This window comes from Rattus norvegicus, chromosome 4, assembly GCF_036323735.1.
Source record: "Rattus norvegicus strain BN/NHsdMcwi chromosome 4, GRCr8, whole genome shotgun sequence".
NCBI classification, from domain to species: Eukaryota; Metazoa; Chordata; class Mammalia; order Rodentia; family Muridae; genus Rattus; species Rattus norvegicus.
In genome coordinates, this window is record NC_086022.1 from 152,737,467 (window position 1) to 152,755,139 (window position 17,673).

Consider the following 17,673-nt stretch of genomic DNA (forward strand, 5'->3'; position numbering starts at 1 on the left):
TAGGTCAGTGAAGTGCCTGCCAGGTGTGGATGCCACAGCAGCACACGAAAGCCAGGCCTGACTGAGCACATCTGTAACTCCAGCACTTTGTGGAGCAGACGCAGCAGAGCCCATGGGTTTGCTGGCCAGACTGCTTAGTGAGAGAATCTGGCTTAAAAAAATAAGGCAGGAGACATGAGAAGACACCCAACACTGATCCCTAGCCTACATACACACACACACACACACACACACACACACACACACACACACACACACACACATGGGAAAATAAAAAAAGACAAAACAGGAGAAACACTGAATGTCTTCAATGTCAGAGTTTTAAAAAAAATCTAGAGGCACATAAAAAGAACATGTTTTCCCAGTGTGCATGTCCGCAGAAAAAAAGCCATGGTTACAAGAACTTAACCATAGCTGGGCTGTGGTGGTGCCCATCTTTAATCCCAACACTCAGTTGGATCTCTGAGTTCAAGGCCAGGCTGGTTTATAGAGCAAGTTCCAGGAAAGCCAGGGCTACACAGAGAACCTCTGTGTTGAAATTAAAACAAAACAAAACAAAACAAAGCAAAGCAAAACAAAACAAAACAACCCACAAGAATTTAGCCATGGAAACAGGGCTTCTGCCAAGTATGGCCAGGACCAAGGAAAGCCAACATCCCAGTAGAAATGATGAGTTTCCACTTCACATTTGCTTCTCATTGCTTTTACAGTTTTTTTTTGACAGTGTTCTGTAGCTATTTTTTCCAAACTGAAACTTTCCCTAAGAGGAGGAGGCTTTTAGACTCTTGAAGAAAATTTACCAGGCTCAAGAAAAATAGGGGACAGAAAATTAAAGATTCCGCCAAGGGTATATGAGCAAACAATCTCAGGGAAGAGACTGTTCAGTGCTGCTGTCTGAGCTTTCAGGAGTGGTCACACACTGGGGTGAGGCTTTTGTTAACATGGCTGCCAGGAGTCACCCATGCTCTTGTGAGTGACTCCAGGATACTGATTGGCGCATCACGGTAGGCTTGGGTGTAATTGTTTCTTTAGCCTGCCATCTGCATTCTACTTGCAGTGAACAGAAGTTCACATGGCTCCATAAGTCACCCAACACAGCACCTAAACAGAGGCTTCAGAGAACCAAACATGGCCCCTACCAAGGAGGACAAGACACACAGCTGATCCCTCTGAGGACGGAGCATCTGGAGGGACAATCTTGTTATGGTTATTTCCCCTATAAGTTATAGCATGGCAAATATGTGGCCCTTGCTCTGGGTGATAAAACACAAAACCAGGGCTTAGCTGAAGGTTGAAGTCCCCGGAAAGGAATCCAGGTGGCTGTTTTCCTTCAGGTAACACAGAGTGGTACGCATCCTCGATGAATGGGGTCCTCCACATAAATGCAGGGATGCCCCCAATATTGATGACTGAGTAGAGACTTTATTACAGTAGCACATGTGGAACAAGATCCTGAGGAGAATGTGGCATTGGCCTTGTAGCCCTTGCTTTGGATGATAAAATACATAAAGCTGAGCTGACCAGAAGCATCCCACCCATGTGTGAGGGAAAGAGGACATGCAGATCTTGTCTTCCGCACTGGCCTCTGATTGGCTGAACAAAACTGGAAAAAGCAGAATGTGAAATAGAAGTTTCTGTTTGCCATTTTTTTCCTTCTTTTTTTTTTTTTTTTTGGTTCTTTTTTTCGGAGCTGGGGACCGAACCCAGGGCCTTGCGCTTCCTAGGTAAGTGCTCTACCACTGAGCTAAATCCCCAGCCCCCTTCTGTTTTATTTATTTATTGGTTGGTGGTTGGTTGGTTGAAATAGGATCCCTCTATGTAGCCCAGGCTGTCCTAGAACTGACTATGTAGACAAGGCTAGCCTCAAACATACAGAGATCCATCAACCTCTGCCACCCACACCGTTAGGAAGGGGAGGGGGAGGTAGGACGAGAGGGGCCAGGGAAGGAAAGGAGGAACGTGCTTGGTCTCATTTTAATCTTATTTTCGCGCCATGTTGACTCTGGTTGTGTGTGCGTGCGCCCTTGCTTTGTCAATCAGTAAAAGGCTGGAAATGAGCAAGAACGAAAACTGTAAAGTGATTTTTTTTGTTGTTGTTTTTGTTTGATGAGACAGGTTTTCTCTGTGCAGGTCTCACTCTATAGACCGGGCTGGCCTCAAACTCAGAGATCTGCCTGCCTCTGCTTCCCTGGTGCTGGGGTTAAAGGCGTGTGCCACCATGCCCAGCAAATCTACGTTTCCCATAGGCAATGTATTTGCTATTTGTACTGCTGGGATAGAACAGCACAACCAAAGCAGGGGAGGAAAGTTTATTTGGCTCACACTTCCTGGCTATAGTTGCTCATGGAGGGAGGTCAGGCAGGAACTGAAGCCAAAGCTGCAGTGGAATGCTGCTTCCTAGTTCACTCTCCTTGGCTCACTCAACTTATATAATTGCCCAGCAGTGGCAATTCCCACAGTGGGCTGGGCCCTGGGCCCTCCCACATCAATCATTAATCATGAAGATGCCCCATGGCCAATCTGGTGAGGACATGTTCTCAGTCGGGGTTCCCTCTTCCCAAGTGACTCTAGCTTGTGTAGAGTTGGTAAAACAAAACAAAACCTAACCAGAACAATCCAAATACCTTTAGATTCTTATTGACATAATTAAAGAGTCCAGTGGTTCTCTTCCTGTTATGGTGAACACCCCCCCACAACCATAAAATTATTTTTCCTTGCTACTTCAAAACTTTAATTCTGCTACTGTTATGGTCGTAATGTAAATGTTTTTAGAGACTGAGGTTTGCCGGAGAGATCACGATCCACAGGTTGAGAACTGCTGGAATAGAGACACGAGAATCCATGTAAGCATGACTATTCATCTTCTTGTCTGAAACCTTTTAACACTGTGGGATACTGCACTCTCCCCCCACCTCCCGACTGGAGACAGAACTGTGTAACTACCTCAAAAGACCTCTGCCTTGACTGCAGGGAGGGGAAGGACAGGAATACCTTCATGATTAAAATCTATGAGAAAACTTCATTTAGTTTGCAATAACAGGTGTTAAGTCCAGCTTCCTCAGCCTCGCTCAATTGGGGAAGGAGCGGCACCCAAGAACGACAAGAGACTGAGTTCGATGAGATTAAACAGTCTATCTCCAGTGGAAGGGTGCCTGGTAATGAGGGTGAGGGGCACAGTATGCATAAGGGTAGACAGAGTAGAAGGTACGCTAGTGACTGGCGAGCTAGTACTGCTGTTATGTCCCCTGGGAGGGGACATGGGCGCTTTCGCCAGTGGAGCTGCCAGAGAAGTTACTGGGGCTTTTTGGCCGCGGAGGTGGTGCTGGGGCTTTTGGAGACCCTTGATCGGGCAGGACCTTATTAGGGCCCACTGGGGGTGATGGCAAACTTTCCATTGTGTGTTGAATCTGGATCAAGTATCCAGGTTGGTTTCCATACTTATTGTAAAAGTCGGATCAAGTAGAAACAGGAGTGTTTTTCCCTATGTCTGTAAACTGGACCTTTATATAATCTAGATCTGAGGGATGGCAAGATTTTCCTGCATAAAGAGGGAGGTGACGTATCTCCCAGGTCCAGTGTTTGCAAAAGAGAGAGTTACCCGGTCGGTAGGACTGACTTTCCACTTCCAATCTCCATCGTTGGAGGTCCAATGTCTACAGAAAAACTCACTAGACGCCCCACATTTCCATTCATCTGAAGTCCCAGGGCAAGCATAAAACCCATAGCTCCGGATCAGGTTAGGGGGGTTAGTTTTGGCCGTAGGATTTATGTCCCAAAGACAAAATCCAAGCTCCGGCCACCAGGTTCCTGGCAGTGCACTAGTTCGGGAGCTGTTTATAACTTTTCCTGAGTCAACGTCAACTATTTGCCAGGTTAGGGTCATGGCTCGGTGGGGGTTGCTCTGACTCTTTGCCCCCCCCCCCCCCCGCTGAGTGTACCCAGGTAGGGATCCCGTCCACCTTCACCGGGGTGGGGGTAGTCAACAGTACCAGATAGGGTCCCTTCCAGCGTGGTTCAAGGTTCCCCGCACGATGTCTCCGTATCAGGACCGCATCTCCCACTTGGAACTGGTGAGGTATGGATAGGTCCCTGGCCTCATAGGAGTCCTTCAACTGGTTCCACACTTGGTTTCTCAGAAGTTCGAGGGCTTTGAGTCGGGCAAACAGAGGCTTTGAAGGTATAAGATCAGAGTCACAAGTCATCTGGCCTGCTCTCGTTACCGGGGGAGGGGCCCCAAAAAGGATCTTGAATGGTGTCAACCCAAGTCCTCCCAGGGTATTCCTTGCCCTGAACAGCACAAAGGGTAGGAGGGTCACCCAGTCTGATTCACTGGTCTCTAAGACAAATTTAGTTAAGGTCTCTTTTAGGGTTTGATTCATCCTTTCTACCTGTCCTGAGCTCTGGGATCTATATGCACAATGTAGTTTCCAATTCATCCCTGACTTACCTGGGCAACAAATGCAGGTCCGTTGTCAGATCCAATAACCTTGGGCACACCAAACCTGGGGAATATTTCTTCCAGGATCTTCTTTACTACTACTTGCACTGTCTCTCTCTCTCTCTCTCTCTCTCTCTCTCTCTCTCTCTCTCTCTCTCTCTCTTTTTTTTTTCCGTTGGAAAAGCTTCTACCCAACCAGAGAAAGTATCCACAAACACTAGCAGGTACCTATATCCATATTTGGCTGGTTTTACCTCTGTGAAGTCTACTTCCCAGTAAGCTCCTGGCCTATCTCCCCTTAGCCTGGTCCCGGTTACCTTATGGTGGTGGCCTGCATTAGTGAAGGCACAGGCCTGACACTCGGACGTTACTTTCTGTAGAACCTCAGGCAAATCCAGGATGTAGTAATCAGAGCCTTGGACAAGTTCCTTTAGTTTCTTTGAGCCCAGATGGGTTAGTTGATGGAGATTTTGTACATAATGATAACTTCTTTGCTGGGCAGGATCATGCGTCCATCAGAGCTGGTCTTAATCCCTGGTGTCTTCTCTAGACAGGGCCCAACCTTTTTCTTGATTTTATCTAGGTCTTCTGGAGTATACTGAAACCTTTCGGTGGTCTCCAGGAAGATGGCCTCCAGGTCCCAATATTTTCGTGGTCGAGCAACCAGAACCATTGGGCCCTGAGCCACTCATTTGGCAGCCTCGTCAGCCATACAATTGCCCTTTGCTATGTAATCTGTACCTTTCTGATGTCCAGGGCAGTGGATGATGGCCACCTTCTTGGGTAAATGGATGGCCTCGAGAAGACTTATGATTTCCTCTTTATTTTTGATTTCCTTTCCCCACGACGTCAATAGCCCCCTCTGTTTGTAGATGGCTCCATGTACATGGGCAGTGGCAAAGGCATAACAGCTGTCCGTATAGATGTTGACACAGTTCCCACTGGCCAGCCGAAAAGCCTGGGTTAACTCGATGAGCTCAGCTCTTTGAGCAGAGGTGCCCTCCGGCAGGCTGCTAGCCCAGACAGTCCTTTTCCCATCTACCACTGCTGCCCCAGCCATCCCCTTACCCTCCACCACGAAACTGCTACCGTCCATGAACCAGTTAGGGCACCCCGGCCATGGCTGGTCAGTCAAGTCCTTCCGGGTGCTGGTTTCTTCTGCCAGGATGTCTTGGCAATCATGGATGGGAACTCATTCCTCTGCTTCTGGTAGCAAGGTGGCAGGGTTCAGAATGGCTGGGGGGGGGGCAAAGTTCACTCGATCTGTCAATAACAAGTTCTGGTAGTGGGTCATGGAGGCATTGGTCATCCAGCGATCTGGGGACTGCCGGATTATGCTTTTCAGGGCATGCGGGGCCACGACCGTAACTCTCTAGCCTCGAGTCAACTTGTTGGAGTCTTTTACTAAGACAGCCACTTCGGCAATCGCCTTTAGGCAAGATGGCCATCCCGAAGCCACTGGGTCCAATTTCTTAGATAGGTAGGCTACTGGCCTCTTTCTTCTCTTCCTTTGTTGCCCAGGTACCCTCTCTGTAGCTCTCTCTCTCTTATCCTCCACTACAGCCGCCAGGATCTTGGTCAATGTCCTGTCTCTTTCTCTGTCCCTTTTGTCTTCTCTTTCTTCTCTCTCTCTCTTTTCTCTCTCCATCCTTTCTTCCTCTGTCTCTCTCCTATGATACACTTTCTCCGCTTCCTTTACTAAGTCCTGCAGGGTATAATCCTGCAGTCTCTCTATTCTCTGGAGTTTCTTTCTAATATCAGAAGCCGACTGACCTATAAAGGCCATGGCTACCGCTGCCGCCTGACCCTCGGCCGTGGGGTCAAACGGGGTATACCTTCTGTAGGCCTCCATCAGGTGCTCAAGAAACACTGAAGGGGGCTCAGCAGGCCCCTGCATCACCTCTCTTACCTTGGACAAATTAGTGGGGTGCCGTGCTGCCCCTTTGAGACCTGCTACCAGAGCCCAGTGACAGACAGTTGACTGCTCCCTACCTTCGGCTGTGTTGTAGTCCCAGTTCGGGTGGTTCAGGGGAAATCCGGCATCAGTCTCATTGGGGAGGTTGGTAGGTACACCTCCATACCTGGGGACATTTTTCCTGGCTTCCAGCAAGATCCTCTCCTCCTCTTCAGGAGTGAAAAGGACCTGTAACAATTGCTGGCAATCATCCCACGTAGGCTGGTGGGAAAACATGAGGGATTCCAGAAGGCTTGTAAGGCCAGCTGGGTTCTCAGAGAAAGAGGGATAGTCTTCCAGTTATAAAGATCAGCTGATGAAAAAGGCCAATACTGTAGGGGTTGGATCCTAGGGGGGTCCACAGGTGGCCCAAACGACCGCAACGGGAGGGTGGTGGGCGAGTCAGGCCCTTCAGGGCTCTGAGCCCTCCTGCTGCGGGTTCCAGCCGCTGCCAGTCCCCTTGCCAGGGCACTGGCACCAGCATCATCGAGGCCCTGGGGGTATGGGGGAGGCATGGGAGCTGGCCAATTGGGCAGCTCCTCAATCTTGGGGTAAATCTTGGGTGGAGGGGCTGAGGGTCCCTCCATGGGACTCAGGGTCTCTACTTTTCTTGTTATCACCTGCCTCTCGGGCAGCCAGTACCCTGGGTTCCAGTTTCTTACCCAGGGTCTGACCCACGGTGGAGGATTCAAGGCCAAATCCTCCCAGACCAGAATGTAAGGTTGTTGGTCAGGATGTTCTCCTGGCCCCTCTTGAAACACTATGGCCTTGACATTGCTAATGGTGGCTATATCAAAAGTTCCTATAGTGGGTCATCCTACCTCAAAAGTCGGCCATTCAGAGGTACAGAAAGTCTGCCATGGTCCCTTCCTGACCTCCACCAACAAATTGTGGGCTCTAGTTTTCACTTCGGCCCAATGATCCAGGGTAAGGGAAAGCGGGTGGATACCTTTTGTCCCATCCCCGCCTCAAAATACAGAAAACAAGACAAAATAACCGGAGAGACAAAAACACTAAGGCGCCGAGACAAAGCCTCGGGGGCGGCGCTCAAACAAGAAACCGAAAGCAACTTCACTCTCGAGTCTTTCCGACGAGGAGCAGATGCTCCTCTCGAGGCACAAAAAGGACCGAAGTAGGAGGATTCCACGTCTCCCACACGCCTTGTTCCTTAGGGAAGGATTCCATGTCTTCCCTCTCACCTGGGTCGGATTCCATGTCACCCCACAGGGAGGATTCCACGTCTTCTCAATCCTTCAGAGGTGTCCCTCCGCTCCCCACAGCCACCGGCGTCCTCATGGTCCCCTGGGCAGCTGCTCCTTGGCTCCTACCTGGAGCCCCTCTATGGCCGTCCCAGAAAATACCACAGAAGAAGGCCACCAACAACGACACTCAAGACTAACACCACAACACTGAGGACACAAAAGCAACACACTGAACACATAAAACTGAAACAGCTTCCGAACTTCCAGAGAGTCTCTGTCGCATGGGGCGTTCGCTCAAATCCCGGACGAGCCCCCAAATGTTCAGTCCGGCTTCCTCAGCCTCACTCAATTCGGGAAGGAGCGGCGCCCAAGAATGACAAGAGACTGAGTTCGATGCAAAAAGCAACAAGCTGTATTCGGGCAGAGCTCTGGGTCAATACGTACCTCTTGCAGGAGGCAGAGGGATTGGCCCCGAACCACAAAAACACAGAGTTTATATAGGGTTTTGGATAAGGAGCGGGAAAAGGATGTCGGGGCGATACATGATTGGTCCCCGAGCTTATTCAAAACTTAAGCAAGTTTTGAGTGGGCAAAAGGGATATCTGGGGTCCCACAGATGTTCTTTGTGGCTTTTCTCGGAACTCTGGTTACAGGGTGGAGGAGGTCGTTTGCTCCCTTTGAGTACAGCTATCTGATCTCATGACGTGTCTGAGTTCCTGGAACACAAACTTCCCGGTGCATAGGTCATGTAAGAGTTAACTTGTACGGACTGAAAGCCAGGTTCAGGCCTTGAGTGGGTGGGCGACAGGGACAAGTTTTTGAACATTTCACAGGTAGTTCATCCCCATGTGTCAAAATAAAAACATTCCAGGAACAAGTAGTATGTTTTAAGTTATATTTATTGTTGTTCATTATTCAAGGTGGTCCCATTACTGTTCTAGAGATGGGAAAGGCTTGCAAGGCGAGGCTTCTGCCACGGACTTACACCTCTGCCACTTTAGCTTGCCTTTTATGTTTCTATGATTCGAGCTTTGTTCCTTCCTGTTTTCTTTGTCTGCTCTCCTTTTATTTTCCCCTTGAGATTTTTGTTTGTTTGCCAGGCTGTCCTCAGCCTTGCGGTCCTACTGTGTCAGCCTCCTAAATAGCTGGAGTGATTTTCGTTTTCTTCTCTTTTCGGTGTTTTTGAGACAGGGTTTCTCTGTGTAGCCCTGGTTGTCCTGGAACTCGCTTTGTAGACCATGCTGGACTCAAATTTAGAGATCCATCACTGGCTGGGATTAAAGTCAGGCACCCTTATATTCAACTTGATTTTAGTTTCGTATACCCTTATTGTTTTCCAAAACTGCTCTTTGTATATGGAAGCACAGAAACACTGATGAGTCTCATGCATAAGGACAGCAACAGTCCATAGCTCATGATCTTTGGTAATATTTTCCCCAAGTCTTCAGAAGAGAGTGAGAACTTCTCAGAAGACTACCCTGTTCCCCAGACTCTGCTGGTAGCTAGGTGCACTGCCTGTTTGTAAGGGCCACTGGAGACCTTTAGGAGTCAAGAGAAGCAGTTTATCCCTGCACACAAATGACCTGCAAATGAGTTAGCTGCAAGGAGGCCACTGAGTCTAGACAACAAGTGAAGGAGAAAGAGCTGTTTTGAAGTTTGTCTGATGATTCTAGAGGAAGAGTAGTGCAAAACCACTGTTAACATGCTTCCATACAGCCTTCTAGAGCTTAAAAGGGGATTACTTATTTTATGCATATGAGTGTTTTGCCTGCATATATATTTGTGTACAATGTGTGTATGTTTGGTGCCCACAGAGGCCAGCAAAGGCCATTGGGTCCTCTGGAGCCAGAACTACAGATGGTTGTGAGCCACTACATGGGTGTATGGGTGTTGGGAACTGAACTGTGGTCCTCTGCAGGTTCTCTAAACTCCCAGTCCATCTCTCTACTCTGTAGCCTTAGCCTCCCTCTAGAACACACTGACACACAACTTAATCATAAGACTATGATACAACAATCTAGAAAAATATACAACTGAATACTCTTTTTTAAAAGTTAGCGGAGTGGAAGCCAAGCCAGCTATGGTATTGCACACCTTTGATCCTAGCCCTTGGGAGGCAGAGGCAGGCAGGTCTCTGAGTTCCAGGCCAGCCAGGTCTACAGAGTAAGCCAGGGTTACACAGAGAAACTCTGTCTCAACACACCCCCCTCCAAAAAAAAAATCATGGTGTCATGGTCATCCTCATCTACATAGAAAGTTGGGTCCAGCCTGGGCTACATGAAACCTGTCTCAAACAAAGACAACAACACCTTACCGGCTCAGAAGGCTTCAGTACTTCAAAACAGGCATAAAAGGGGTTGGGGATTTAGCTCAGTGGTAGAGCGCTTGCCTAGGAAGCGCAAGGCCCTGGGTTCGGTCCCCAGCTCCAAAAAAAAAAAAAAAAAGACAGGCATAAAATCAATACTTGTCACCTCTCAGGAGCACGGCTGGGAGAACTCTGTGAAGTTGGTGCTGGCACTGGAAGTTCTTGCGCTTCAGCTGAGGAAGTGGAAGCCGGTGGAGCATGAGTCTGGGGACAACTTGAGCTACATCCGCTAAAGCCTGTAGAAAAAAAAAAAAACAAAAAACGGAGGGAGGAAATTAAGTGGGGACAGAGGAGGACACTCCCTAGCTTGTCAGTGAGCCCCAGCTGCTGAAGCGTGGGGTGGGGTATGTCAGCTAGTTAGCACCGGTACTGACCTTTCCTTTATCTGTTACGGTTTCAAGGGAGAAACACCCACAGGAAATGTATGCAATGGGCTGCTATAGTGATTTGTCCTTACACAACGGAGGAGCAGGCACGGAAGCTTTCTGAGTTTGGTAGTGGGGTGTGTAGAAGGCGGGCCTCCTACACCAAGTGACTCAATCCCCTGCCCTGCGTTTCCAAGGAGTGGGTGTGAAGGGAGGGGGGACACCAGGCGCCAAAACTATAGTTAGAGAATGGCAACTGCTTCAGGCCACAGACAACAATGTGCTGGTCCTCCAAATGTTGCCCAATCTCTGAATCCCCATCCCCAGCAGGGGCGTTGTGGTTTAGGAAATGTTCTGTAGAAAGCAGACATAGTGACTTTGCAACATCTAGGGATGTTCTGTGGGCAGCCAGCAAGTCATGAGGACAGGCATTCTGTTATGCTTGTGAGGAAAGTTGGTTTTGTCCACAGGAGGCTCCAGTCCTATCTATTTGATTTGGTTGAGTTCCCCCATCCCACCCCTATCCCCCACCCCCATCCCGCCCCAATTCAGGTCACCCATCAATGTCACCTGTGTTCCTCAGTCTCTTTCTAGCTTATTTCCTGAGATGGTCTATTGCTGAACTTGAGCTCCTGGGCTTCAGCTAGACTGGCCAGCCAGGAAGCCCATGTTTCCCCGTCTCCAAAGTCCCATGTCTGGAAATTCACTGGGCCACTCTTTTTAAGTGCTTGCTGGGGATCCAAACTGAGGCCCTCGTGCTTGAGCAACTAACTCTATATTCTGAGCCATCACCCTAGGCTTCTCTGGCTTGTTTGTCTTTTTGTTGTTGTTGTTGGTACCGTGTCCTAGTTGAATCTTTTACCATCCCCAACCCTCTTTTTTTTCTTTCCTCAACAAAATTCGTTTTGAGCCAGAATCTCAAGATAAGAGTCCTGACACACCTAGTACTTGGTAGGTAGACCAGGCTGGTCTCCTACCTGCTTTTGCCTTCAGAGTGCTGGCATTAAAGGCATGTGCCACCAGACCTAGCTAATTTGCTTCTTTGAGGTAGAGTACGTAGTCCTGCCTGGTCTGGAATTAACTGTGTGGACCAGGCTGGCCTCAAACTCACCAAGATTTGCTTGCTTCATGCTTTTTATTCTATTATTATTTTATTTTTGCAAGGCAGTGTCTCACTAAACTGCCAAAGCGGTTTGGAATTCACTCTGTAATCCAGGCAGCCTGGGATTATCAGCAGGTCCAATGTATGTTTGTATGTATTATGCATGTATATGTATAATATAGGTGTACACATGTGATATATATATGTATGGTATATGTGTGTATGTATGATGTATGTATGTATGATGTATACATGTATGTATGATGTATACAGGTATGCATTTTGTTCTGCAGATTGTCATTCTGTTGCGTCTGGCTCCTCAGTTCTGGGATCAACCCTGACCCTTCTCTCATTGTCACATATACCAAACTACTTTGTTTAACTAATCATTAATTTAAAGCTATCTCTGACTTTCTTCCTCTCTGTTGTGGATCAGAAAACTCCAAGGTCGACATTATCAAAAGCATCATTACAAAGATGTAACAGTAACACTTCTGCAGACACTGTTAGGTCTCACCCCAAGGACAAAGGGCTAACTGAACATATCAAATCAAACCTGGCCATCAGGTTTTCCCAGCATCCCTCAGTCTCTTCCTGTTCCAGGATTTGGCTGTCATACCAGTCCCCCTACCCTGAACTTCTGCAGCTCAGGGCTGGGCTGCTCTTCCCCCAGTTCCCCTCCTCTATATGTGCTCCAGCCATTTTGGTTTCCTGCCCCTTTTGTCTACCCTTTACTCTCCTGGCTCTCCCCTCACCCCAGCCCCTGTCCACATACAGCCTGCCTCAGGATCGAGTTCACTCTGAACCCTTCCAGATGATTCTGCAATAAGCCTTCTCTGCCACACCTTTGGACAGTCATTGACTTTGTGTTTCTTTCTTTCTTTTTTTCATTCAAATGTGATTTTTTTTTTCTCTTTTCAAGATAGGGTTTCTCTGTGGAGCCTGGCTTTCCTGGAACTCACTTTGTAGACCAGGGCTGGCCTGGAACTGAGAGATCTTCCTGCCTCTGCCTCTGCCTCTGCTGCTGGGATTAAAGGCCTGTACCCCCAAGGCCAAATATGACTTTCGTGAAGTAGTTTTTTTTTTTTTGTTTTTTGTTTTTTTGTTTTTTTTTTTTTTCGGAGCTGGGGACGGAACCCAGGGCCTTGCGTTTGCTAGGCAAGCGCTCTACCACTGAGCTAAATCCCCAACCCCTCATGAAGTAGTTTTAAAAAGTATTATCAAGTCCTAACAAGGAGAAAGAATGTCTCCTGATGAAAGCACAAGGAAAGAGCTGCCATGGTGCCTCTAGTTTGTAATCCTAAGACTCGAGACTAGGCTGCAGGCAGGAGTGGTGCCAACTTTAATCCCAGTGGTCTGGAGGCCAATGAGTTGGAGGCCAGTCTAGTCTACCTGAAGAGTTCCAGGCCAACCAGGGCCACACCGAGACACCCTATCTGGAAAAACCAAAACGATCAAACAAACAAAACAAACAACACTATTGTCTAAGGGGCAAGAGGATCATGGGCTATTGGTGTAGAGATAAACAAGAACTCAAAGATTCCAGGGCTGGACACTGAGCTCCGTGGTAGAATGTCTGTCATTCAGGGGTGTAGTTTCCCCTTCCATCTGTACCAAAGGGTGGGCTTTAGCCAATGCAGAGCACATTGTCAGCTCTCGCAGGGAGCCCTGAAGTTTCCCTCCTGGCTGGCCTGGCTCTGTCCTCCAGCCCTCTTTCCTACAGGAGTAAGGCTCAAGTACCTCCCTTTGGCTGTCCAAATCACTGTCCCCTACACTTGCCAGGGATTGGTGTTCAGTCAGAAATGTGAGACTAAGGGAGGGCTCTAAAGGTCAGTGTCCTTTCCACCTATCCAACCTCGCTGGGTGTAAAAGAGAGGCCACAATGGAGATGGGCACAAGGGCACACGACAGTAATCCCAGCCCTCAGGATGAGACAGAAGATTGCCCAGTACAGAGGAAATCCCAGATCCAAACAAAACACCTACCAAAGACGGTTGTGCTAACACCTACAACCCTACTCTTTGGAGGCCCAGCAGGAGAATCAGGTCGAGGTCACTCTCTGCTACATAGTGAGTTTGAGGCCACCCTTTGAGTCTGCTGAAGTCTTTAAAAAACAAAAAAAGAGGCTGCAGTAGGGCTGGGTCAGCGATAAGAACAGGTTTGCTCTTGCAGAGGACGCAAAGTTTGATTCTCAGAGCCCATATCAGGCCACTCACAACTTCCTGTGCCTCCAGCTCCAAGGGATCTGGCCTCCTTAGGCACTAGCATCTCAGTATACTGGACGCAGAAACACACGTGCACATTACTTTAAAATAGTAAAATTTTTTTTTAAATGAAGCTGCAGTAGAACAAAAGTTTGCTGCATCAGTTTTTCGGGAGACAGGTTCTCACTAAATAGTTTTGGCTGACCTCAGAGACCCTCCTGCCTCTGTCTGTAAGTGTTGGGGCTAACGGAGAGCGCTGCCCACCCTTCTATTTTTATTTGGAGACAGTTTCCCAGGTGGGTCTTGACCTTTCAACCTTCCTGTGCCATTCTTGAAAGTAACTAGACTCATTATCTATGCTGTGCCACTAGGCCTCACTATATGCCTTTTCTCTCATACGTACATAACTATGAAAAAATTTATAACTCAGCCACAGTAAAGATTAACAATTGGATCAGGCATTGGTGACTAACTCCTTTAATCGCATCACTCTGGAGGCAGAGGCAGGAAGACCTCTAAGAGTTTAAGGCCAGCCTGATTTTCAGAGCAAGTTACAGGACAGCCAGGGCTCTGCAGAGAAACTCTGGAAACACTATCTGGGTGTGGTGGTACTTCTTACAATCCCAGTGCTCCCAAAGCTCATGGAGAAGGAAGATCCAGAGTGTTGAGGCCAGATTTGGCTGAATAGGGAATTCAAGGCCATCTGGGGCCGGCGTAAAAAAAAAAAAAATCCTGTCTTTCAGGTTTGGTAGTGTACTCAAAGGCAGAGGCAGGTGGATCTCTGTGAGTTCAAGGCCAGCCTGGTCTGCAAATTGAGTTCTAGGACACCAGGGCTACACAGAGAAATCCTGTCTCGAAAACAAAAACAAAGAAAAAAAATGAAAACAAAAGAAGAGAGGAGAAGATCCTGTCTAAAAATAACGCATGGCAATGTAAGTTAGATGACTGTGGTCCTTCTCAGATGTGTCACTCTCTAACAAGGCATCAGATCCCATTACAGATGGTTGTGAGCCACCATGGGGTTGCTGGGATTTGAACTCAGGACCTTTGGAAGAGCAGTCAGTGCTCTTAACCGCTGAGACATATCTCCAGCCCCAATAGCAGGTATTTTTAACCACAGAGAAATCTTGTTTTTTCACTGGGTTTCTCTTTGTAGCCCAGGTTGGCCTGGAACTCACTATTTAGACCAACTAGCCTTGGGCTTGCAGCAATCCTCTTTGTCCCCTGTATCTTACTAATAGGAAGTTAACTAATTATCCAGCAAATGTGCTGGATGAAGGGAAGATTGAGGGCCTGAGTGGGAAGAAGGATGACCTGAGATGTCACTGTTGCTCAGAACAAGGCACAATACAAAATGAGTTCTCTCTAGAATTCCCCAATTCTGGGCCATGGCTTGTCAGAGGTAACTGAAACTACACATAGCAAAATCAGGTATTCAGGGAAGGAGATTGATGTACTGAGTTTCATGGGGCGAATGCAGCACCCTGTTCCGGGATTACTTAGATAAGTCAAGAGGTTCAAGGAAAGCCAGGCACGGCAGCACACGTGAATAATTCCAGCACTCAGAAGGCAGGAAGATGTCTAGGCCAAGGGCTGCCTGGCTGCACAGTGGAGAGAGGACGCTATCTCAAAAGGAGAGGCAGAAGGAGCAAGGGGAGCTAAGGGCACAGGTTTTCACTGTTGTTGGGGGGGCAGGGTCGGGGGATAGGGTTAAGCAGAGCACAGCTTGAAGCTTGCCGATTAGCCCATTTGAGTAAATCCTAGAGGCTTTGTGGCTGTCTCTAGTTGTCTGGTTCTGGGCTCTCATATGAGTAGGGATGGGTAGTAAAGGAACCCTGATAAGGGAGCTTGCTGGGGCTTCCTGGAATTCTTCAGTGGCAACATGAGGAGCTGAGTGGCACCTAGCCAGGATATAAAAATTGGGTCAAGGCAACATACAGTCATACGCAAACTATGCAAACTCTAACAGGGAGCAGTATTCTGGAGAAATGTATGTAAAGGGAGAACAGTTTTGTTAGCTTTCTGATCCTGAAACTTGATTACCTTCTGTGAGGTGTCTATTGGGTGTGCGTGTGTGTATATCACAGCACCTAAATGGCCATAGAAGCCAACTTTCAGGGATTGGTTTTCTCTCCCACCTTTTTGGGCAGGATCCTTCATTTCTAACATGATGCACAGTCCAGGCCACTGACCTTCCAGGAAAATCTTCACTTCCCATCTTGATACAGCATACAAATATGAATTACCACACCTGACTTCTTAAGAATGTGGATTCTGGGGATGAAACTCACGTCGCCAGAGTTGTGTGATGAGTGCCTTTACCCCCTGAACCATCTGAATAACCTGGGCCAAAAACTGTGACCCCTTCCCCCTATTTATTGTTACCTTCAAACTTTGCTTTTTAAATTACATTTATTTGTTATACTTTTTTTCTTTTTCATTTTTAAAGACTGGGTCCCTCCCACCTTGAGGCCCTGGCTATCCTGGAATTCACAGAAATCCACCTGAGTAAGATATTCAGTAACTTTTTTTTGGTAATGTCTCACCATGTAATTGTTTGTCCTGGAACACAGTATGTAAACCAGGCTGGCTTCCAACTCAAGGAGATCCTCCTCCCTCTGCCTCTCCAGTGCTAGGATGAAAGGCCTGGGACATCACTTCAGTTCTTATTTTGAGACATGTAGAAGAGCTGTGTAGCACTGTCTGGCCTGGAACGATTTTTGTAGACCAGATTGACCTGGATTTACAAAGACATGCCTGCCTGTGCCCAGGAGTGCTGGGATTAAAGTCTTGGGCCACTATGCAGGATGAATCTGGAAACTTTAAAGTTTCAATTTAAATTTAAGATGTACTCCCTAGTACAGATTGTAACTCCTCTTTTCCTTGACATATCTTCTCAGAGTTTTACTTTTTTCTAAAACAACAACAACAATAACAACAACATCATCATCATCAATAATAATAATAATAATAATAGCCCCGGTGTGATTGAGCACACTTTTGATCCCTCACTTTATGCCTCAGGAGGCAGAGGCAGGTGGATCCCTGTGAGATGGAGTCAAGTGAGTTCCAGGACAGCCAGGTCTACAACAAAGAAACTCTTTGGGGGTTGGGGGGCAACCAAAAAAAAAAAAAAAAAGAAAAGAAAAGAGTTGAAGGACAATCTGGGCTACAATGAGACAGGTGAGTGAGCCTAAGAATGAAATCTCTGGCTGTAACAGTCTGGTAACCTAATTTGATCCCTGGAACTCACAAAGTAAAATGAGAAAAGTTGCTCTCTGACCTCGACAGGGTTAGAAGCCACTTGCACCTTTCTCTGCCAATAGTAACACACTTTAAAAATAAATAAAACCCACCCCAGGAGCAGGGTGAGATGTCTCAGCAGATAAAGGTACTTGCTACACAGGACTTTCAACCCAGAGTTTGATCAGGAACCCACAGGGTGGAAGGAGGGAACAGAATATTAAAGGTTTGTCCTGACTTCCATTGAAAGAGCGGCGGCAACTCGCATAAATTTAACAATTTTAACGCCCCACCCTCTAGGCACAAAAAACAAAACCAACACACCGGAGGGGGGTGGCACAGTTTGTAAAACTCGTGCTAAGTACAAGGTTCTGGGTTTACTGCTCAAGAATACTTAATCTAACTTTTGTAGCAACTGTTTTTTTTTTTTTATCATTTGACCTCTAAATATTTTTCTTCTTGAACAGTTTCCCTCCGAAAGTTTTCTTTCCTTTTTCTGGAGTCAGTCTGTTGTGTGTTGTTGTATAAACGTTTCCTTCATCGTTATAGTTGACTTATAACCTGAGACTATTGTGACTGCCTTGTGACTTGATTTCTCCAGTGTTTAGAGACAGCAGCTCACGACCATGCAATGCAGCCCCGGCCTTCTTCTTACGGAGATTACCAGCTCTCGTCCCCACGCCCGCCTAGGCGGTTCTGGAAGTTTCAAAAATAATCTTCAGCTTAGCTTGTATCTCGACATCTCACAGAGAGACCTCCCAAATTACTACACATCCAGAAAATCTACCCCAGCATTCAGA

General features: G+C 47.4%; 1 long non-coding RNA gene across 1 annotated transcript; it reads right to left on the minus strand.

Moving 5' to 3' along the window:
• Positions 1–1,759: 1,759 nt before the first annotated feature.
• Positions 1,760–10,818, minus strand: LOC120102375 (uncharacterized). The gene is made up of 2 exons (XR_005503848.2): positions 7,592–10,818; positions 1,760–4,169 (listed from the first exon to the last, which is right to left on the minus strand). It is a non-coding gene; the product is annotated as an uncharacterized LOC120102375 (long non-coding RNA).
• Positions 10,819–17,673: the final 6,855 nt, after the last annotated feature.